The 24,585-nt window shown below is 35.8% G+C and overlaps 1 protein-coding gene across 16 annotated transcripts in view; it reads right to left on the bottom strand.

Moving 5' to 3' along the window:
- MGAT4C (MGAT4 family member C) overlaps positions 1-24,585 on the bottom strand; it is a 720,391-nt gene that overhangs the window by 22,301 nt on the left and 673,505 nt on the right. For 4 of the 16 annotated variants that reach the window (XM_053226559.1, XM_015074110.3, XM_053226555.1 and 1 more), the window contains one exon: positions 10,311-10,396. The exons of 7 other annotated variants lie outside the window; for them this stretch is intronic. The gene's annotated coding sequence lies outside the window, so the exon portion shown is untranslated. Of the gene's footprint in view, positions 1-10,310; positions 10,410-24,585 lie in introns of all 16 variants that reach the window. 5 more of the 16 variants (XM_053226563.1, XM_053226560.1, XM_053226561.1 and 2 more) reach the window with 2 other exon arrangements.

Below are 24,585 nucleotides of genomic sequence, written 5' to 3' on the forward strand. Positions count from 1 at the left end.
ACTGAGCCACCCTGGGGCCCTAATTCATTTCTTAAAAGAAAAAGATTTTCAAACTGTTTTGCATGTGTGGATGCACACACATGTACAAATACACACAAACCTGAACTTTAAATTGTATAAAAGAAACATATTTAAAACAGTTATTCAAGAAGGCTAATGATCAAGGGATGAGCAAAGTATTTTAAGCAAGTTCAAATAATGAGAGCGCAGTTTGACACCCTGTTATACAATGTGAGTGAATATAGGCCATAAAAGCAGAAAACTACTATATTTGAGCCACGTTGTGATGCTAGATGACACAATTCTCTACAAAACATGAACACAACGAGCTACTTCGTAAATCTGAAACAAGAGAAGATTCTTAAGTCAAAACGTCTAATGTGAGGAGCCCATAAACACTCACAGAACAAGACAGGTCAAGAGGCCAAAAACTGTCAAGCATGAGAGCAGACGTTTGTATAAATCAAGAACTCTCAGAAACATAAGCATATGTATATAGATCCACAAACACAGTGAGAGATAGCAATATTCTTCTCTCAGAATCTGACAGTTTAAATAGTCAAAAAAAATAGCAAAGACAGACTCTAAATAATCCAACGTTATCTCTTAATATTTAAATTTTGTGTGCGTGTTTTGGCCAACAAAGTATATATGGTATGTAGGGATTTTAAAGAATGTTTCCTGTCTGACCATAAATCAATGTAATACCAAATAATCCAACAAAGGAGGAGAAAGCATCTATGAAAGAGATGCTGCTGATGGCTTGGGTGGAAATGTGATGGCGGGAAGTAGAGAGATTTAAAAGCAAGGTAACTCCCAGATATCATAATAGCATTACTGGGTAGCCATTTTTAAGCCACAGATGCTCAACAACAGCATTAGTCTCTCAGGGTCCCAGTGTGAAAAAAAAGGATGTTGGTACAAGTAACTAATAAAACTGAGTATCTATTGAAAATCACTAAATTGAACATGGCAAACCCAAGCTCACCATCGTTTACAAACTGAAAGTATTAAACGAAAGTAAAGGGGCACCAGGGTGGCTCAGTCGGTTAAGTGTCCAACTTTGGCTCAGGTCATGATATTCTGGTTCATAGGTTTGAGCCCCGCATTGGGCTCTGTGCTGACAGCTGAGTCTGGAACCTGCTTCGGATTCTGTGTGTGTGTGTGTGTGTGTGTGTGTGTGTGTGTGTCTGCCCTTCCTCTGCTCCTGCTCTGCCTCTCTCTCTCTCAAACAAACAAACAAAAAACAAAACAAAACAAAACACCATTAAGAAAATAAAAACTTGGTTTTCAAATTATTACACAGGTGAGCACATCCTGATGACATAGACTACACTAGCATGCTCCTGCTTAAAAACATCAGTCACACAAATGAAGACAGGTTATTTGAGCCGTATTTTGGTTCCATGTTCAAACAATGTTTTATTTGTGAGAAATTTTCCACATAGTCTTGGAATAATTTTAGAGAGGTAGAAAGTGTTTTTCAGAGGTCATGGTTGATTATTACAGATTAGGTTCATTTAGAAAAATGATAACTCCTATTATCATGGTTTGAGTGAATTATTTTTTCAGGATGATATATCATCATCTTTATATACCCTAAATGTCACAAGAGATTTATTTGCCGACAACATATGTTACAATATACTTTCTCTCTTGCATGTGTAATGGGACATGTTTAGTAGTTTGCAAATGTTTCAAAACCAGCTTCTTTGTCAGAAATCTATAATACAACACTGTTAATTGTGAATATAGTTATGGAAATAGGGATATATAAAATCCCTCCTCCCCTTCTCCAAATGCAAGCAAAGTTGGCACATCTGGTTCAATAAGATTTCATTTTTTTTTTATTTAAGGCAGAATCACAGGCTCTTTGGAAGACCCAGTGCTGAATGTTCACATATATGAAACTACTTCAAAGACTTAACTATTTAAGAATCATTTTGATGTGACACTATACCAAATAATTCATTTTTTAATGGAAATAAATTATTTTCACTCTTTCCTTTCATAAAGATTTTTATACATGAATATGTGTATAAATATATCACATATAAATTGTATATTATATATTCATGTATTTATATATAATTTTGAAATTATATAGTGTAGCATATATTCGTATACACTGATATACACATAATTATACATAAATAGAGCAATATTCGCCAGCAATGTAACTAATAAATCAGTGAGAAGGTACTACTTTTTTTCACTATTTAATACTAATCCTATCTGAATTCTTAACTTTACAAACCATTCCCAAAGAGGATATAAGACATTATTAGTAATCTTTCCCTCCTATAATATTGTTCTTTCCCACCGTTCTGTCCAATCTTCTTTTCTTTACAACCTTTGGCATTACGTAACCTCTCTTACAACCACTTTTGGAGCAAAATTCAAACTTTAGATCATCAGCTAGGATTTCTACCTGAGACTATTTCCAATTTTTGAATAATGATTTCCTGCTGATCACACAAACACAATGAATCTAAAACTACAGGATGATTTTCCATTCCAGCTTGCTCGTCCCTGTAGTCTCATTTTTCATAGGGCTAGATTTCTAATCACCTACTCAAATCACCTCAAAAGTTTTTTGCCTCCGCTTTCCCAAACTCAGAAATATTCCAAGTTCAGTCTTGAGCCTTCAATCTCTCACCTGCCACAATTTCTCCCTGCCATTCTCACAGCCATTATCAAAGTTCAGGTTAATACTTCCTTTAACTTTGGCAACAGAAATTGCTTATGCTAATGGTTTTTCCTACCGGCATGCCATTCATCATTTGTTTATTAATTATCAGCCACTAAACAGGAAGCAGGCCCTAGTTTTGGAAGTTTGGCTCCTCAGCTCCAAGTGAGAAGACCTAAGGTAGATGTCAGGATGCGTTTCCAGGTTGGGGGGCTTTCAAAAGATGACTGATGGGTGAGGTTAGGAGGAAAAACTAACAACAGGGCTCGGGTGTGCCGCAGGGCAGAAATCAAGAAAGCGGCCTGCAAATGATCTCAGTCATCTTAATGATAAAACAATGCGCTGAGGTAAACTGTGTGTGTAAGTAAAAGGACTGTGCTGCCCTCCCACTCTGCCCCCACCTCCCCTCTATCTCCCCTCCCCTACCCCCCCGCCCCTGCCCTGCACAGATCTCAAAGAGTAGGTCCATTCGGATCCCAACATTCCCTGCCATCCTGGACCCCAAGTTTTATGTAGTGAAAAGTGTTTAGATGCCAATTTAGCCAGTCTGTTTCAGTTCTACTCTTTGCAAAAATGGAGGAAGGGGAACCTAATGGCTCTTAAAAAGTATTTTGTTTGATTTTCAAGTTCTGGAATTAGCTGCACTTTTATTTGTATTTTCATTTCCCGAGAAAGGATACTTGGAAGACAGCCAAGGAACCCTGGGCAGGTAGAGGAGACAGAGAATCTGAACAATTCTTTTGGATCAAAACTACAATCTCTTCATCCTGTGTCCTATTTCCCCTCCCTACTCCTGAGGTAAAATAACCAAAGCTTGTTGTGTTTTGGAATAATGAAAGTAGTTTTATATTAAACGGAAACTACTTTTCCTACAGGAAATAAAAAAATAGCTTGCATCTACTATGGTGGGAGTCCCATTGCTTTGGGTACTCTCTCCCGTTTCTGCCTCCCTACAAGCTGTGTGTTCTGCAGTCAGCAGAGAATCCATTGCAGGCCAACACCACCTTTCTTGACTATATGAAAGATATCTCCTCTTTGAGGACACTGAAGTTTATACAGGTTGTGACTTTGTCCCAAATCACCTAACTGGAAGAAACGCATTGCAAAGTTGCAACTACAGTGAAACTTAGATTGCTTGAGACAGGAGCCTTAGCAATTGCTGCAGTAACTGGAGGAAGAAATATAAAACTTAAGCAGCTTCATGAAGATCATTTCAAGATGGCACCTCAGTGATCTGAGCTGCCAACTCCTGATGGCCTCCCTCTGACCTTTAGTGCAGTTAAAGTACTTTCTCAATGTTTTGCTTGTATACAGTTAAAATGCAAAGAAAGTAATCATAATTAAACACTACTGTTCCACTAGCTTTGAAGTTCTACAAGACTGACCTTCTCTGGATTTTGGGTACATCACAGTGTGTGTGGTGGTAGGGAGACAACTCCACAGAAATGGCCTACATCCTTTCTCAGAGATGCAGCCCTGAAACGACTGTAACTACATTGAGTGCAAGTGGAAGGATTGACAATCTTCCAGACAGTCCAGAAAAAAATGGCTAAAAAAACTGGATTTTCTTACAAGTTAGGCAGATGAAAAACAAAAACACAACAAAACAAGGATCAAGCAAAATTGAATAATAACCCCTTCTTGAATGGGATCCAGACTCTTTGATGAGCTGCAATCTGTGAATCAACTCAAATAGGACAATACCTTTTTAGACACAAATGTTCATACAGTGTATTGGAACTCTCCATTCTACCAATCTGGTGCTAACAAAGTTTTGTCACAGGGTTGAAGTCTCGTATCACCCAGCAATTTTAAAACTAGGATGATTTTTTTAATATCCTGGTTGAAACACAGGAAGATGGCTTGGTATTGCCAAGACTTCAACTTGCTTTGACCTCAGGTTGTGGCTAGACCCCAAGCTATGGAAACTAAAATTGTGTGCAAATGGGATAGTTCCAGCAGTAATATGAAATTTCCCTATACCAACATCGGCATCCCCGTGCCTAATGATAGCTCCTAGGGAAATGCAACAGATCTTCAAGAAAGCTTTGTTGGACCCTCCTTTAGAATCCAACATTGAGCAGAATCAGGCTTGTATTAGAGGTAAGGTTAAATGACATAGAAGTGAAAAGCAATCTGCGTGTTAGTTTTGAAATCCCTACCATGGTGAGAGAAATTTCAGGATTGAACTGTTTACAAGCACAAAATGCCAAGAGGTGTGCCAAACTACTTTTTATTTCTCAAAGGCTTAACAATAAGTTGTTTTATCTGTGGGCATGATTTCCTACATAATTCCTTTCCTCCTTAAGCTTGGTATTTTCTGTGTATCAGTTTAAGAAAAGTAGTGTTGTCCACATTTTACTCTTCATGGATTTGCTCTTTTGTTACAAATTCCCACTTGGAATTTAATTTTAGGTCACCAAAAAGTTCCCTTCTGGCTGCAGATTTCCCTGAACCCCATTTTCAGTCAAAAATTGTTTTTCACTTTTTTGAACTCTTACCATTCTATCTATACATCTCTTAATTTACTTAAAACTTTCTGCTTCTTGATACTGTTTTTAGATGTCTTATTTCCCTTTGGATTCTGAGATTTTTATGTATAGATTTTTTTGTAAAAGCTTCTTATCATATCATGTTAGTACTTACAGAAGTGTTTTTTTTGTTGTTGTTATTGTTTTGTTTTAAGAGAGCAAACAACTGCTATTGTGTGTGTGTGTGTGTGTGTGTGTGCACGCGTGCAAGCGCGCATGGGAGTCGTGTTGTAGAAATCTTAAACTTGGAGCTATGGGAAAGCTACTGGCCCGTGAATATTTGTATTTCTTTCCCACACCACTCTTAAACCTTGTCTAAGATCTCCCCTGCCATGACCCAGGCCTATAATGTAGACTGTAGGGTTTTTGTTTGCAAAAAAATGCAAAACTTAACTTTATCCATTATCAAAGTACCGTAGACTCTTTTTTGTTTGTTTTATAATTTAAGGGAAAAGTGAGGATAATGCCAGTTGTTTGTGTTAGCATTTAGTGGGTTGAAATATTTTATAACTGAGATAAGTCAAAATCTATTACAATATTTAAGAAATGCAGCAGAAAAAGAATTAATGTTGACACTGTGAACATTTAGAAGACCACTAGAAAAACAGAGTAATTAGCTTGTGCCTGGAGAGCCTGAGACAGATGTAATCTGATCTAATATCAGAATTCAGATATGGTGCACAGTTTTAACGGCCATATAATTTTGGGACTGATATTATTTGGATCTGTGGGCCATCTGCTTATCTTTACTACATCATACATATGCATATATAGAGAGATAAAGATTATGTCATTATAACAAAATAAATATTATTTATTTCAAATCATTGCTCATGGACACAGATAAAGTATTAGGTGCAGAAACACTTCATTATTTTTCTTCTTGGGAAGACACTGTGGAAATTTGTGTGCTAGTTTTCATCAACTCAGGAAAAATTGTCATTTATTAAAGAATTGATGCTGATGTGAAGTGACAAGTGAATTATTACACCACAGAGCTGTTTGCTTCAAATGCATATGCTTGTGCATGTTATCACGAATTCTTCATGTTTCTAGAATGTTACTTGGACTATATACAACAAGCCACAAAATATTAATGAGTGCGGTTTCTCTCTACAGCTCTTTAGGGTAAAACCACACTTCCCCAGTGCAAATTATTCCATGACTGTAGAAGAGACTGAAAAAAAAAAAAAAAAAAAAGGAAGCCAAGGGGCACCTGAGTGGCTCAGTTGGTTAAGCATCTGAGTTTTGGTTTCAGCTCAGGTCAGGTTCTCACAGTTTGTGAGTTCAGGCACTGCATGGGGCTCTGTGCTATGTGGAGCCTGCTTGGGATTCTCTGTCTCCCTGTCTCTACCCCTCCCCCACTTGCACTTGCTCTCTCTCTCTCTCTCTCTCAAAATAAACATTGTTAAAAGAAAACAAAACAAAACAAAACAAACAAACAAGGGAACTCATATCCCTACCCATCTAAATGAATGTGGCTACATTAATCTACTCCAAAGCACTAAGCTTTAATTTAAATTTTATTTGATAGTCTATTTTTAAATCAAAAAAATGAAAAAGTAAAATTATATTCTCCAAATCATATGGGCTTGTATCCAGCACTTAACCCCACATCAGGGAAAATCACAAAGCGAGTCTTGCCATCAACTGTTCATCTGTCTGACATGTGGCACTATATGTATCTGACTTGCTTGGCTTGCCTTTTTTAATGCTTGCCCAATTTGCTTTTCTACTTTGTGGAAGGCAGCACACACCCTCAGGGCAGTATTCGATACTTTCTGATGAAAAAAAAGAATGTTGCTGACATAGCAAAAGCTTCAGGAAGTCACAAAAATGGGAAAGGTTTTATAAAACATGATTACCATTCCATTTTTTACAAAATGCTCAGATATTGATGGAACAAAGGTAATTGTATTTTAATTCAAGGTTTTTTTTTTTTTTTTTTTTTTTTTTACAGTCCCAAGTTGTGTGGTTCACTTGTAACCGTAGGTGGTAGCAAAGTGGAAAATTATAGAGGCTAGATTATTCCTTAGGGTTCACAGTGATAACCAGAAAGATTATTTTCTGGTTTACTTGAAGCAAATAGAAACACAGATATAAAATGTATGGCATTGACAAGCAGGTTTCCTGTCATGGACTATTAAAATGGTAAAACTTGAGATGAGGATTGGGAAGAAAGCATAGTCAGTTTTTTCAACACGGAAGCTAAGACAAGAAATGTTCTTTATTTACCAACTTCTCTTTTAGAATATCATTCTCTTACAGATCTCGAGCTAAAAAGGGCTAGCTGGTGTGGAATCAATAATAGCCAACATTGAGTACTTTAAAGTACTTGCGGGGTGCTTGGGTGGCTCAGTCGGTTAGGTGTCTGACTTCGTCTCAGGTCATGTTCTCAGGGTTTGTGGTTCGAGCCCCGCGTCAGGCTCCGTGCTGACAGCTCAGAGCCTGGAGCCTGCTTCAGATTCTGTGTCTCCCTCTCTCTGGCCCTCCCCTGCTCACGCTCTGTCTCATTCTCTCTCTCAAAAATAAACATTAGTATGTGTGCTGCTGAAACGAGCACAAAAATAAATAACCATTAAAAAAATTAAAGTACTTGCTAAGTACTTTAGCAAGAATATAGGAGTTAGTGCTTAGGCAGATCATGATTACGAAAGCTGTTTTGAGTTGTGATAGGGAAGAAAAGATGATGATGATGATAACCGACTCAGAGGGCTGTAAAATTTTGTTAAGTCTTCCACAAAACTCATGGGGTAGATAAGAACATATTTCGTGATTATTCTCACGTTACAAATAAAAAACCTAAAAATCGGATAGATTAAGTGATGTGGCCAGGGACCATATATAGCAAGGTGTGATACATAGGTGTGATAAAGGACGGGTCTTTCTGATTCTCTGACTTTTTATGCATTCCAGTCTACTCAGTTTATCAGAAAGCTCTACAAATGAGGTGCTTCTTGGGGAGCCTGACTGGCTCAGTTGGTAGAACATGTGATTCTTGATCTCGGGTTTGCAAATTGGAGCCCCACGTTGCACGTAGAGATTACTTAAACATAAAATCTTAAAAAAAAAAAAAATCTTAACCTTTTGATCATGACCTGAGCCAAAGTCAGATGCTTAACTGACTGAGCCACCCAGGTACCCCAGGACTATAGCTTTTCCTTAGTTCTGATTCTGAATTTAAGAAACCAATAGGACTTAGGTATCTTCGTGTTGATTTTGAATCTGAGCGGTGAAACAGGACTTTGTATTAAATACTACAAAGCTTTTGCTATTTCATACCTTTGAATTTTCTGGAATCAAGAAATATGTTAATAAAACTACACCCAATGCTCAAGTAGAATATATGATTCATTGTAGCCACTTAAAGCAGTAACTGAATTTTTCCATTCACAAACTGTGTATGCTTACGGATGGCCATAACATTTACATTTTTTGGTGTTTACAAGCATATTTGCCAGCAAATTTTGGCTTTTGGAGAGGTAGAGTTGAGTTGGGTAACTTACAGATTACTTCTGTGTCAACAATCTTGAAAAATGAAATTTTTTCTCTATCTTTAAAACTCTTCCTGAATGAAAATGTCCACTATAATTTGTCAATAAATCACCTCCACATATTCCGTTTTATCTAAGACCTATAAATGTTCTTGTATGTTTACTATTCTAAAATACATCTAAAATTTTAACTTTGTAAAAATGCATATAGAAAAAAGATTAAAGAGCTACAATGACATATTAATACTGGTTGTAGATGTTTCATACAAGTATGAGTGGTTGTTACTTCTTTATATTCCTCTGTATTTCCTAGTTTTCTGTAATAAACAGAGCACATTTAAAACAACATATTTGTTTTAAAAAGCACCTCAAATTCGATATATAAAATTTTTAAAAATTTTTTAAAGTTTATTCACACTTGAGAGACAAGAGACAGAGCATGAGAGGGGGAGGGGCAGAGAGAGAGGGAGACACAAAATTCAAAGCAGATTCCAGGCCTCAGCTGTCAGCACAGAGCCCCACACGGGGCTCAAACTCACACACCATGAAATCATGACCTGAGCCAAAGTTGGATAATTAACTGACTGAGCCACCCAAGTGCTGCTATGTATAATATATATTTAAAGTTATGCAAAAAAAGTGAAGCAAAAATATGAGAAGGTATTATTTAGTTCTAAAGGTAAAAAATGTTTTCTGAGCTGAAGAATATTTAAATTCTTCTTTCTCTTTTTATGTTTTGTACAATAAGTGCTCATATATTAATTTTATGGAAGATAGTTTTCTATAAACACTCTTCTAACTGTACTTCAATATCTAAATGGACAACTTAGGCCATAAAATTCTAATTCATAGAGCTAGATTAATACAAAATTTCAAGTTGACTAGCGGTGCTAATTCAGATACAGGAAAACAAATATCATCAACTATCCTACAGCCTGCTCTTGGTGAAATTGAAGCAGTCATTTCTGTAGTTAAATGTTCAAATGGAAAGCTGCAATGTCTGTGGCCTAGGGATACTGACAGCAATGGTATAATTGACATTTTTTTTAATGGATTTTAAAGTCTCAATTCTGTTCCTTCACTTTGTTATCAGAAATCTTAAAAAATTCTAATATATCAGTTTAATTTTTTTCAATTCCTAGACTCACAAGGTTATAATTAAATCTAGTAATATTAACAGTTGTATAACAATATTAGTTCATTTGGGTTACCCTCAAATGGAAACAGAATCAAAACTTTGCCTTTTCCCTATGGTTACTGATTTCTTAAAACAGTCAAGTGGTTTTTATTTTTTATAATTTTTTTTTCAACGTTTATTTATTTTTGGGACAGAGAGAGACAGAGCATGAACGGGGGAGGGGCAGAGAGAGAGGGAGACACAGAATCGGAAACAGGCTCCAGGCTCTGAGCCATCAGCCCAGAGCCTGACGCAGGGCCCGAACTCCCTGACCGCGAGATCGTGACCTGGCTGAAGTCGGACGCTTAACCGACTGCGCCACCCAGGCGCCCCAAAACAGTCAAGTGGTTTTTAAAAAGAAATAAGTAAATTTAAATCTAGATTCATTACCAGTTCCTTAAATATAATTTTATACCAACCTTTCAGTCTCTCCTCCTTTTCATTCTCCCATGGTAGGAATTACTTTATTGATTAGGAAGCTATGGCCTGAGTGCATAATGAAAATCTGTAATGAAAAACTCATTTGAGAAAGAAATTAATAATTTCAACAGTGAAATCCAATTTTCCTATGTTCATTCTTGTAATCTATTTTGCATTATTTCCCACATGTACTCCAAACATCACTGACTCATGGCATTGTGCAGATAATCGATTAAAATGAAAGAATTACATAAAATATGTTTCTTCAAGGCTAACCTCTGGCTCTTTTATATTAAAATAGTTATATTTATATATTCAATAGCTAAAAATGTTATTAGAGAATTAAATACTTTTGCAAATACATTTATTGAATAATATTTATATATGTTGTCTTAGGAATTCTATAATTTATTGAGGAAAATAGACTATCAACTATGAGCAAACACTAAAAAATCTACATTTTAGGGAAATGTATTATATGATAGGCACCGTGTTATAGGACTTTCTACGTTCACTGTCTATTTTCTTCCTGCAAGAACTTCAATAGGCAGAGACTATGATATCCATTTTTTAAAAAAAAATTTTTTTAACGTTTATTTATTTTTGAGACAGAGAGAGACAGAGCATGAACGGGGGAGGGGCAGAGAGAGAGGGAGACACAGAATCTGAAACAGGCTCCAGGCTCCGAGCTGTCAGCACAGAGCCCGACGCGGGGCTCGAACTCACGGACCGCGAGATCATGACCTGGGCCGAAGTCAGCCGCTTAACCGACTGAGCCACCCAGGCGCCCCTATGATATTCATTTTTTAATCAAGAAAAAAGAGGCTTTAGGGAATGTTTAGCAAACTTGTCCAGGGTTGCATACTGGTTGAGATTCAAACCAAATGGCCATACTGACCCATAGTAGTGAAAGTATAATGATAAATTAGGAGAAATACTGCTCATAGTATCATAGATATGTCTGTAGTTGTGATAGCATGTATATGTCCTTAACTCTCATGGTTTTGCTAATATAAAATAAAAACTAATGCTACAATAAACAAAGTGTCTAAGTCCTGTTCATAATGAGTGAGAAAGAGAAACTATATTGCATTCATTTTCTTTAAATACACAATAATGAAAGAATGTATAAAAAATAGAAGCAGTAAACCACCATACCCCAAAGTTCCTACTAGAAATAACCAGTTCCTTCCATAACTTAATTTCCCAGGGCCTTTTCTACACATACACAGACATAGCACACACAGCTCTACTTAAAATAGCACAAATACACTGAACCATATTATGTGTACTGCTTTGTGTCTTTTTGTTTCTTAACATACGTTAGAAATCTTTCTCATCAGTACAAATAAGGTTCTTTATTTTTTAAAATTATTGAACTGTAGGTCTAGTTGAAACACTTACTTATTGGGCCCTCTCCAAATAAATATATCTGTAAGTCATTTCCAAATATTCCTTATTACAAAAGATTCAACAGCGATATAACAAAATTCTTGTAACATACCATTGTACATAATTTTTTATATAATCCTATAAGTGAAATTGCTGGGTCAAAGGGTAGCTACATTTATGATACATACTGCCAACTCTCTTTATTTAACCTTGTAATATATCCCTGTGTATTAAATGTAACCCTGTTAGAACTGGTTCTGTGTTTCTTGTTGGCATTTCAAATAGATCTTCCCGCCTCCCAATAAATTTAAGCAGATTTGAGAGATTGCTGTTGACAGCTTAGTTAAATAAGCTTTCTTAGCTCTTCCAATTTGTGTGTTTATAATTCTTCCAGAGCCAGAGACATTACTAAAAGGGGTCCTTTCCAATTAAAGTAACAACAATGCATTTATGTATGGTGCCATTTACTGAATAGGAGGTGATCTCCACAGAAAATACTCATGTTTCAATCTGCATTGAATTTGGTTTCTTAAAATCATTATTAACCAGTTCTAAGTATATTACAAATAAATATGTCCATCTTCTTAAAAATAGTAATAAAACAGAGCTATAATAAACCATTATTAGGAAACCCTCAGGAAATGAAGAATCTTTAACTTTGAAACTACCACACCTTGTAAGCAAACTGAACAGCAACATAACAGACAGTGAAAGAGGCTGCAAAAGGCATTTCCATAGATATTTTTCTGACTATTGGCTCTTCCAATAACCAAGCATTAAAAGACTTTTCCTGTCTTCCATGTATCCTCAAATACAATGGCTAGTGACTAACTTAAAATATCCTGGCAAGAAGCATTATTTAAAGATAATTAGACATTTGTGTATTTTTTAATAATTTTATTATGAAAATTATACTTTAAAAATCACTAGTTTCTCATTTGTACTCCATTGGCTACTCTAATATTTAATTAATTACTTAGATCACATCATATAGTATAATATACTCTATTTCTTGTCAAGAATTTTTGGATGTTTTTATATGAACTTCATATAATGAAAAACATTAATTGAGAACACAGGTTGTTACAGACTGCACATTTTAACTGCTTTCTATCGGTTAAGAATGCTAGCCCAGTAATAAAATATTCTAGTCAATGGGAAATTATCCATTTCAGTGATTAGACAAAAACTTGAAATTTATGTGAATACATGTAACACTGAAACTATGTTAAACATAACAATATTTTATAATTCATAAAACAGTTTAGAATCTTTCAGATGCTCCAAAGCCATCAGTATAGCTCTTACTATAATTTTCCAGAGAATCTACCAATGATAAAATTTACTTCACTTTGCTAAGCTCATCTCTGAAATAACAATTTTAGACTTTAATGTGCATATTCATCTTTTCCTAGAAAAATATTGTATATGTGCAGTAATATTTCATCAACATAAAATATATATAGTTAGTAACGGTCGGTAATCAGTACAACTTTTGATTTTACATATTCTCCATTGACCTGAGATATTTAGGTTTTCCAGTCTTTAAAAGCAAGGGTATCTAGTTCAGAAAATATCAAACACATGCCGTTAAAAATGCTCCATCAACTGTTGTCTCTAAAGAATATCTTACATTCTTCAGATCCCTCTGTCACACTCCTCTGCAGTATTTTCTTAAAACAAATAACCATGTCATTCTCAAGCATGAGACATTTCATAATTCCATTTGCTGGTGGTACAAAGTTCAAATTCTTTTGCATGTCATTAAAAACTCCTGTCACCTTCTTTTGCCTTAGTAGTTGACAGTATTCCGCCTCTAACATCATGGGTTTTTTTTTAAGTTTATTTTATTTTGAGAAAGAGAGAGAGAGAGACTCCTAAGCAGGCTTTGTGCTATCAGCACGGAGCCTGATGTAGAGGCTGGATCTCACCACTGTGAGATCATGACCTGAACTGAAATCAAGAGTTGGACGCTCAACCCACTGAGCCACCCAGGCACCCTCTTAACACTGTGTTCTATGTCTGCTCAAATGGCCCATGCTTCACACCCAGTAGCTCAAATTATGCTCCTTCTTTTAATTTTTTTTAATATTTATTTTTGAGAGAGAGAGAGAGACAGAGACAGAGTGTGTGGGGGAGATGGGGAGAGATAGAGGGAGACACAGAATCTGAAGCAGGCTCCAGGCTGTGAGCTGTCAGTACTGAGCCCGACATGGGGCTTGAACTCACAAACCATGAGATCATGATCTGAGCTGAAGTAGGACACTTAACCAACTGAGATACCCAGGCACCCCTATGCTTCTTTTTGAAGCATTGCCTGATTTCCCCCTAATAAACTATGGGCTCATTGGAGGCAAAGTATTTACTTAGGAAAATATATACCTTAGAGATGTTCCCCAACATTTTTGAGTGGATTTTTAATTGATGAATTTATTATTCGAGAACACAGATAAAAGCATCTCTTCAATTAAAATCTAAGAAACCTTTAGTGGAACTTCAAAGAAAGTGTTTCTAATTATAACACAGTATTTTACTAATTTGATTGCTATGTTGTATGCAAAAGTGTGGGTAGGAGTTTGATCCTGAGGGGAGATTCTAGGGATTGGGAGGAGGATTATTACATTAAAACAAAAAGCTTTAGTGAAGGAAATAAGAGGGAAAAAATGTCATATTATAGCTAAGATATGACCCAAGATCACTCATTACACACCCTAATTTATCTATATATTAACTCTACATGTAATTATTGCAAACTTTTACCAGTGTAATTTTGATCATTCAAACTGGAATACCAAGCACTGTGTTTTCAATTTTCTAATTATTGTCTGCAGCATTAAACATGGTAATAGTCATCTGATCGGCACTTTAAAAGACTGAACTAATTAAAGACAAGAAGTAGTAAAATACCTGATGTTTTTTAAAGGACAATGGTACAAACATAAAAAGCAGACAATCTCCAAATTTACATATAACCAGCATATTGAGCTTTTAGTAGTGCTGGCTCTGTGTTAAGAATTTTATGTGCTATAATTCATCTAATTGTCACAGAAAACTTGTGAGATAGGCACCATTAATATCTTTGTCATTTTATACATGTGGAAACAAGTTTATTGAGGTTAAATAACCGTCTTAAAGATATACAATCTGGAAGTGATGCAGATAGGGAACTCAAAGGCAGCTGATTTCAGAACCCAGGGTCTTTTTTTTTTTTTAATGTTTAGTTATTTGTTTTTGAGAGACAGAGAGAGAGAAACAATAGGGGAAGGGTAGAGAGAGAAGGAGAGAGAGAATCCCAAGCAGGCTCCATGTTGTCAGCGCAGAGCCTGACACAGGGCTCAATCTCAGGACAGGAAGAGATCCTGACCTGAGCCAAAATCAAGAGTCAGACACTTAGCTGACTGAGCCACCCAGGGTGCCCCTGAGAACCCAGGATCTTAATCACAATATATTCCTCCTTCTTTGAATTTAGGATGAATGGAGTTTCCTGGTTATTTCAACATAGAATAGCATATCACAAAAATTTTATCTTGTACATTTTTGAGATTGGAGATTAATTTGGAAAAGGAAAAATGACTTAAAATGAGAAAATAGGCTTAATAAATTAGTCTCTAAATCCAGAGACATGGGGAAATTACTCTAAGTGGAATATTGACAATGGGTTGGTAATGGAGCAACCATTTTACTTGAGGGTATGCCTTTTGAAACCAAAGGAGCAGGAATGGGAAAATAAAGGAAATAATGTCTATTAGTTATTGAAGATTATCTCTATTTTTATTGGAATAAGTAGATGTTTGAATGTGAAGTTTGTAAATACACAGGGAGATGGATCAATTGGATAAAAATCAAAGTTCCAGTGCAAATTGGATATTTTTCATTTTCTGAGAATTTTAAAAACATTGTAAAACCAGTCTGAGTAATCCAAAGCTTTTGTTCTGCATTAATAGGTCTTTCTATGAAGTGGTCTCTATTGTATGGTATAATTACTTTAAAATCATTGGGTTTTTTTGGTGATTTAATTTGAAAATGTTCATTGTTGGGGGCACCTGGGTGGCTCAGTCAGTTAAATGTCTGACTTCGGCTCAGGTCGTGATCTCACAGTTCGTGAGTTTAAGCCCCACATCGGACTCTGTGCTGACAGCTCAGAGCCTGGAGCCTGCTTTGGATTCTCTGACACCACCCCGCTTGCACTCTGTCTCTTCTCAAAAATAAACATTAAAATATTAAAAAAAAAAAGAAAATGTTCATTGTTATATCCAAAAAGTAATCTCTTCATATGATATACTTACTTATTTTCAGTACAGTCAAATTTTAGTAGCAGAATTACATTTTTAGAAGAAATCTTCAAAATCAGTTGAGTATTTTTATTCAGATAGTGTTATGTGAAGAATTACAACAATTTGGTTTTGGGGTATCCATTTCCTTGTGTTATATAACATTTGTTTGTTTTTTTAAATTCTTCATTTATTAATTTGCCACATTTTTTGTGCCTACTATGTACCTGGATAAAGCATGAGGATGCAAATCTGAATATAATATTTCCCACCAAGAAGCTTAGAGCCTTTTAATGGAGAATCTTAAATTCTGATGAAATATGAACTTACACTCTGCTTAATAGTATTTCTGCTTAGCAAAGCTATGGTTAGAAAAGAAGAACAATACTGCTGTTAGCCAAGGGAAACTGTAACCTCAACAAGTTAGACAACCAGTCAAGGTTTGCCTCTTGCATCTCTCTGAGAGGTGATGTAGTCAAATATCAGCAAAGATGGAAAGCAGAAGGGAACTTCTTATCACAATCTTCACTGCAGTTAGTCATGGAGTTACAGAGAGTCTTTTCTTCAAAATGTACATTTATTATTTTCAACAGCAAAATTGTTTTTTTTTTAATTTTTTTTGTTTATTTATTTCTGAGACAGAGAGAGACAGAGCACAAGTGTGGGAGGGGCAGAGAGAGAGGGAGATACAGAATCAGAAGCAGGCTCTGGGCTCTGATCTGTCAGCACAGAGGCCGACGCAGGGCTCGAACTCACAAACCGGGAGATCATGACCTGAGCCAAAGTCAGTCACTCAACTGACTGAGCCACCCAGGCGCCCCTCCACAGCAAAATTGTTAAGCCCATGTTCAGTATACACCAGCGTTCTGCTGGGGGATAGAGAGACAGATGTATCACCAAGACAAAATTGTTTCGCTCCACTACAGTATAGCATCTACAGAAACCAATTTCCAGAGCCCATCATCTCTGCCTGGTTGTACAGACATCTGTAATTTGGCATGTTCTAAATCAAATTCATCCGGTTCCTCTCCTCAACTCTGCCCACACGTGTTCTTGGATCTATTTTTTTATTTTGTCTAATGACAAGACAATGCCTCTGCACTGTTGCCTGAGGTAAAAATCTCAGCATCTTTCCTGACTCTTCCTCTGTTGTCCTCACTGATGACGCACACCATCCCACATGCAGTATGTAATCAAGTTCAGTCAATTCCATCTCAGAAATGTCTCTGACATTTTCCTGTTTTTTTCTTTTTTTTTTTTTTTCTGACTCACTTCCTCCCTCTAGAGAAGATAAGCCCTGCACAGTAAGAACTTGATCTGTTTTGTTCACTGCAGTATCCCTTGCTCCTAGAAGAGTTCCTGGCACATAGTAAGACTTCAACAAATGTTTGTTAAATGAATATCTATTTCCAAAATAACATAACAACAATTAATATTTTTGGAGGATCATTATTCGCCAGGCACAGAGATATGTCCTTTGTAAATTTATGTATTTAATTTTTAAACTTACTCTAGAATAGATTGGCACAAAGAATTGATCGGTCTTAGGAGCCCTTGTTTGTAGCTACAGTGTTTTACTTAATTGCCCTGCCACAACCACTCATTCCTACAGTTCATCTTCCATACTGTTATTAGCATTATTTTTCTAAAGATTTATTACAATTCTATTTACCCACTTGAAACCTTTCAATGACTTATAACTTCTTGTCATTCCATGTTGGGTGTATTACAACTTGGCTACAGCCTACATTTCCAGTCTATTTTTCAGGGTTCCATTCCAGGAACCAATATCATAGCTGAAGAGCATACTTGCTTCCCAAATTATGCCACTCACTTTATCACGTGTGCTTTTGTTACTATTGTGGACTGTGCCCGCAATTACTTTCTCCCTGCCTGCTTAATTAACTTCTATTCATCTTTCAAACTCAATTCCAAATCTCCTCCTGCATCTAGTTGAAAGAGAGAATTTGGAAGCCAGATACATCTGAATTTTCATTCTGGACTGTCTACTTATGACTGTAATTTCAGGCAAGGTCTTAATCCTCAAGGTCTTTGCTGTAAAGTTAGCACATTAACACTTGATTTCAAGGGTTATTTCTTTGATTAAATGAGATAACAAAGCAATTAGAACTTGGTACACACTCAGAAAAAGTATATCAGATCAATGCCTTCTCCTGACATCATCAGTTGAATAGACTGCTCACATTAATTCCCATATCTATTTCAAAACTTACGGAAATTGTGTATTTTTAAATGTACAAATCTGTGTGCCAGGTACCAGGTGCCAGGGACCAAGTAGACTCTAAATAAGTAAATGCTGAATTTATTGATGATTCTAAGATAGAATCATATGTAATAAAAGTACTCTATACTTTCTTTAGCCAAATGTAATTTTTATGCATTATTTTTTTTATTCTTCACTGCTAGTAATAAAGAGTTGATTCTGTGCTTACATAAGCTCTGTACACCTTTTACATCAATAACACCACATATTTTTATTTGTCCAGGCTTGGAGTCAAACATTGAATTAAATAGAATGACTCAATAGATTAGAAAAGGTCTCCAGCTCTATCAAGACTTGTCATAGTTTAAGGCAAATGTAAATGTCAATGTCAGGTCAAAAAAGACAGAATAAAAAAGTAGTGTGAGTCTTGGGAAAGAAAGGAGTACTACAAACGGGGCATAGCCAATTCAAAGTGTGGGGCTGACTCTGCCATCACAAATGAGAATTAGATGGAAATGTTGCTGTTACAATATGATTTTGGTTTGCTTTGTAAATAGTCTATTTAGGAACATACAAACTGCTATTCAACTACTTGGGGAGAGATCTGGACTGGTAAAACCATCAATCTTGTACTGTGTGAGCACACAATTTCTTTTCTGCGACTTGTGGCAATCACAATTTCCTGCTTTAGAAAATGTCAGGAGGCTGGGTCCCAGGAAAAAAGAGGAAGTTAGAACTTGCTGAATATTTCTTGAAGATTATTAATTAATTTATTGTTTCTTTGGAATCATTTTCTTCAGGGAGGAGGGAACCACTTATCTAATTTAAAACTATTGTTCATGATATTAGTGATAACACTTTATTTACAGGTAATATGGAACCTTAAAAAACAGCTGTATTGAAATTCAATCCTGGTTTAGAGTTTTCCTTTTATTCATTGTTGAATGAGTGTCTCATTAACATTAAAAAGAACTGTGAATGCCTAATGATTATGACATAGAACATGTCTAGGGGTTAATTTTAATTGCGTATAATTGTATTTGGATGAACAGTTTAGAAACAATCATCCAACAATAGTAACCACATTTCTTAATTACAAGTAGCAATTGACTTGGACAGACATTTGTTGTGCCTCTGACCCTATAAAAAGAGCACTCTGGAAATCTGAGTTTATGTCTTCCTATGTTGGAAATATCATCTTTCATGACCACAACTTGCAAAGAGAAAAAAGAAAGAGATGACAATAGCTTTAAGTCATGTGCTACTTTACAGAAAAGACAAAGGAGGCTCAGATACTTAATCAATTTGCCCACATTCACTCAACTATTAAGTTATAGAATAAAAATTGATATTTACGTTTGTACATTTTGAAATCCAGTGCTAAGTAATGAAAAGAAAAAATTTTGTGTGACCCATTTGTATCATATTTGTGTGTTGTGGTCTGAATGATGTGTCTACTCCAGATTCATATATTGAAAATCTAATGCCCAAATTGATGGTATTAAGAGGTAGGGCTTTTGGAAGGTGATTAGGTAAGAAAAGTGGAGCTCTCATGAATGGGATTAAGAGCCCTTATAAAAGAGGCCCCAGAGAGCTAACTTGTTCCTTCCACCATGTAAGGATATGACTTGAAGTTTGCAACCCTGAAAAGGATCCTCACTTGCCCATGCTGGCACTGTGATCGTGGACTTCTAGCCTCCAGAACTGCAAGAAATACATGTCTGTTATTTATCAACTTTCCCATCTGTGGTATTTTGTTATAGCAGCCAGAATGGTCTAAGACATTGTGTCTGTAGATAGATACTGAAGTTGAAATCTGTTTGATTGTGGAATAAAAAGGATGTCAGTCTATGGCACAGATCTTCATTGGCTATGTATTTATGAGCTGAGGTTTATAACATGTCTTAATACTTGTAAGTATTACTATCTGTACAGGTGGTCCTACACAGATAAAGCTCATTAAATGGAAAAGTTTTCTGGTATCGATGACCAAGAAACACTTGCTGAGAAATCTACGATGAACAAAGTTTTGGGTTGCTTATTTTCAAAATAAGGTTGAAGAGGTAAAACCAAAAATTGATTAGGTGTAATACATATTTATGCATTGTTTTCTAATAGAATACTAATTACATTATAATCTGGAAAAAAAAACATTTGTCATTTACTAGGGTTCAAAGCATACTTTATTGAATGAGAATATTCAAGCTATGAAGAAGTGTGAAGATTATTAGCCCAACCATAACTTTATGCAGATGAAAAAAAAATCAATACTAGAGAGTCCAAGTGACTGATTTATTTTTTTAAGTTTATTTGTTTTGAGAGAGACAGAGACAGCATGAGTCGGGTATGGGAAGAGAGAGGTAGACAGAGAATCCCAAGCAGTCTTGACCCTTTCAGCACAGAGTCCCATGCGGGGCTCAAACTCGCGAAATCCTGAGATTACGACCTGGAGCAGAAACCAAGAGTTGAACGCTTAACTGACTGAGCTACCCAGGCGTCCCCAAGTGATTGATTTAACTTGTTACTGATAGGACTGAGACTAGACTGAGGTTTCCTGATTGTCAATGTTATACAATTTGAAAGGGATCGAATGACCTTAGAGTCTAAAATCATGGTGTTTCATGTTAGCCATTAAATTCAAAGTCACCAACTAAGGCATAAAACATGGATAATCAAATATGGGAGAAGTAGGACTTTCGTGATACACTTAAGATTGATACCCTGTCTAAAATAGGTTTCACCGTAATCAGTGGTTTTCCCCATGTTATAAACAATTGTGCTTTTTCTATTGAGTACCAAAAGTAATCCTTTGGGGTTTAGGCCTCAGTCATGAAATAACATACATTTTATACTCTAGAATCACACTCCCTTTGGTGAATAAGATGTTCATATGAAGGAGCTAAAAATAACTGAGGGAATAGTGACTTAAATCTCCCATTTCATTTTCAGGTTCACAGTGGGGTAGGCCAAATGAAATGGTGAGCAAAACTGCCAGCATGCAAATGTATATTAAAAGTTATTTCTGTTTCTCTCCTATTTCTCTCTCTCTCTGTTTTTTGCTGACTTTTTACAGGTTTATTTATTTTGAGTTAAATCTGCTTAAGATGTTCCTACACTTTAATGCATGAGAGCAAAATACTGCATAAATTTTTAAAGAGAGAGCAAGACTAGATTATAAATATGTATGAATATCAATATTCATATATTAATATCAATATGTATGAACATCAATAACAAAGCAACTTATCAATAGAAACAAGCCCACAACCCAGGAATTTCATGGCGACATCTGCAATAGTCAGTTAATGTAGGTTTACAACAATAGCCATTGAAGGAAGAATCTAGGTTCTAACAGGATTGGCTTGGTCCATGCAATAAGTAAAAAAATATATACATATACATATAGAGAGAGAGATAAATATCTAGATTTATTTTTAAATTAGAGTAGTAATAATGGGCTTTCATTATCACATGGCAACAATCCACTAGACCTGAATAATTGCTAATTCCATTTAGACAGGAAAGGTTCTCTCCAGTTTCCTGCAATCTCCTGTATCCCTGATTTCTTAATATTTCATTTTATTTTTCCAATTTCTTAATATTTTAATATCGAACTGCATCACTCATTTATATTACCTATATGATTCTAGATATATGAGTATGCAATAGCTGATTCAGAAAGGGAGCTCAAGCTGAAAAAAAATTTTGGTATTTTTATCCTTAATAGTATGGTTATCTCTGAGATAGAGAGAGATGCAGCATACACACTTTAGCATTTTCCATCCTGTTAGAAAAGAGAAATAAAAATATCAGATGTGCCTTTCCTGGCTTAGTGTCATTAGATCTTTACTCAGCCAATCTTCTATTGAGTATTTTGATAATCAGAGAAAAGCATTCAGATTTCTTTTTTTTTAATTAATTTTTACAGTTTATTTTTGAGAGTTCTCAGGGGAAGGGGGTGGGCAGACAGAGAGGGAACCAGAGAATCCAAAGGAGGCTCTATGCTGTCAGCACAAAACCTGATGTGGGGATTGAACCCATGAACCGGTGAGATCATGACCTGAGCTGAAGTTGGATGCTCAGCAGACTGAGTCACCCAGGCACCTCTACCATTCTGATTTCTATATTTGTCTGCCTATAAGGAAGAAATGTGTTCAAGTGATGCATTTTGGCTATTTCTGGTCTCTGTGAAAGTGAATTTTGATGGCATATCTGTGGTATGCTTAGTATTACTTGGCTATAGTGAGAGATTTTGCTGATCATGCATGTGTGTGTGTGTGTGTGTGTATCTTGAATAATACTTATACTTCTTATTATAAATTAAGAAATGAGGAAAATTGTCCTTAATTTCAATGTCTTAGGTATTTTATTTAGTATGAACCTATCTCTTAGGTCTGTTATATCTAAGACACTGGTTACACCTAAGCATTTACAGGGTAAAGCCAATGTTACTAATGAATTTTAGAGGGCAGCGCTATTATTTCTAAATATGTCCTTCCAGATTTCTGGAGTATGTAGAACAAAGTTAAATTAATTGAAAGTGAGGCAATGAATTACTTTTACCTTATGTTTTTTGTGAATCTAGGTTGATTGGCTGACAAAATGTCACAAATTCTTTACCCTTCCTTGTACGTATTCCCTCTTCAGCATGACTTTGCAACGTCTCCCATCAAGAGGTGTAGTCTCTTTCCCACACATGAATGCCAGCTGAATTTTTAATATATTTTGGCTAAAAGAATGCTCTAGAATTAACAGTGTGCAATTTTAAGCTTAGAACTCAGTAGGCCCTTCATGCTCCAACTCTCCCTCCTAGAACCCTTACTACCACAGAACAGGCCTGCCCTAGTTTTGCTTGAGGTGCAGAGACCACTCAGAAAAGGTGTTTTTTTGTTTGTTTGTTTCTGTGGCATTTCTCCATTATGAGAATAGAAGTTGTTCTTCACGTAAGTCACTGTTCTTTGTCCCTCATGACATAATTGCTCTAGTATATTGCGTATTTATAAAGCCTTGAAATCCATAGACCATGGACACGCTTTCATTATTGTCAGTAACAGAGTCATTCTCAGCCTGATTATTTTATACTTACAAAATGGGCTTCCTCCTTTTCCAATACACATGCAAAAATATTGGTCAATATTGAGGTATTTAATCTATAAGGAAATATTTACTTCCTGATTTTATGCAAAGCAGTAATTTCTATGGAATGTGGAAACATAGAAGCTGAGGATTTTAACTAAGAGACTGTTCATAAAGGTTTTCTCATTTTGGTTTCAGGTTGAAGGTTGAAGACTATCGATGGTGTTGTGATAATGCTGCCCTTGGAAAGGGGAAGTTGCTCATAAATTTTAGCATATTAAGATCAAAATTAAGACATTTTGAACTGAGAATGTTTCACTACTCTAACATTACATGAAGAAATAAAATCAAATGTAACAAGATGACTGACCAGTTCCTGAGGAGTCCATATTTATTGGAAAGAACAGACAGTAATGTGGGATCACATATCTACTGTGATGAAAGAATTATGAAGGGCTAACTTTTTCTGTAGGCTGATAGTTCATACTGCAACGCATGACCGTGCACTAAAATATCTCACTGGAGACTGGCTAATCCCACTGTATTTGAATAGCATACCTTCTCCTGCTTCATACGTTGTTATTAACTCTTTGGCTGAGCCATAGGAAGTGGAGCAGTGGCAATAAACAGAAAGTGTTCTAAAAGGGCTCTATCTGTCGATTTAATTAAAAGGAAAAATGGGAACACTTGGATGGCTCAGCCGGTTAAGCATCACACTCTTGATTTTGCTTCAGGTCATGATCTCACTGTTCGTGAGATGGAGCCCTGTGTCAGCTCTGCACGGACAGCCCAGATCTTCTTGGGTTTCTCTCTCTCTCTCTTTCACTCTCGCTCTCGCTCTTGCTCTCTGCCCCTACCCTTCTCTCTCAAATAAATAAACATTTTAAAAAAGGAAAAAGGAACCATATGCACTACAAATATTTGGGAAGACACAAATTACTGCTGATTCTAATTGTTCCTACATACCGTTGTAAAAATAAAAATTGAGAAAATAAAATAGCTTATGAAAATGAACTCAGTACTGATGGATTGAAATTTAGTTTGAAAATCTCCTCCTTCTTCCCTCAAAGGACAGCCTGTTATAAATAGAATTTTTTTTGCAGTGACATTTTCACATCTTTTTTGAAAATACAGACAAGAAAATAACATGTGGTACAGTTTAAGGTAAAATAAAAAGGATTTTATTGAAAAAAACACATAACACATAAACATAATGCTATTTTCTACAAGTAAATCTGGCTGATTTAAACCAGTGTGAAAGTGCCAGCCTCCAAGGGTAGTAAACAGAAATTTTTGAAATGTTTACACCAG

The sequence above is a fragment of the Acinonyx jubatus genome, chromosome B4 (genome assembly GCF_027475565.1).
Source record: "Acinonyx jubatus isolate Ajub_Pintada_27869175 chromosome B4, VMU_Ajub_asm_v1.0, whole genome shotgun sequence".
NCBI lineage: Eukaryota > Metazoa > Chordata > Mammalia > Carnivora > Felidae > Acinonyx > Acinonyx jubatus.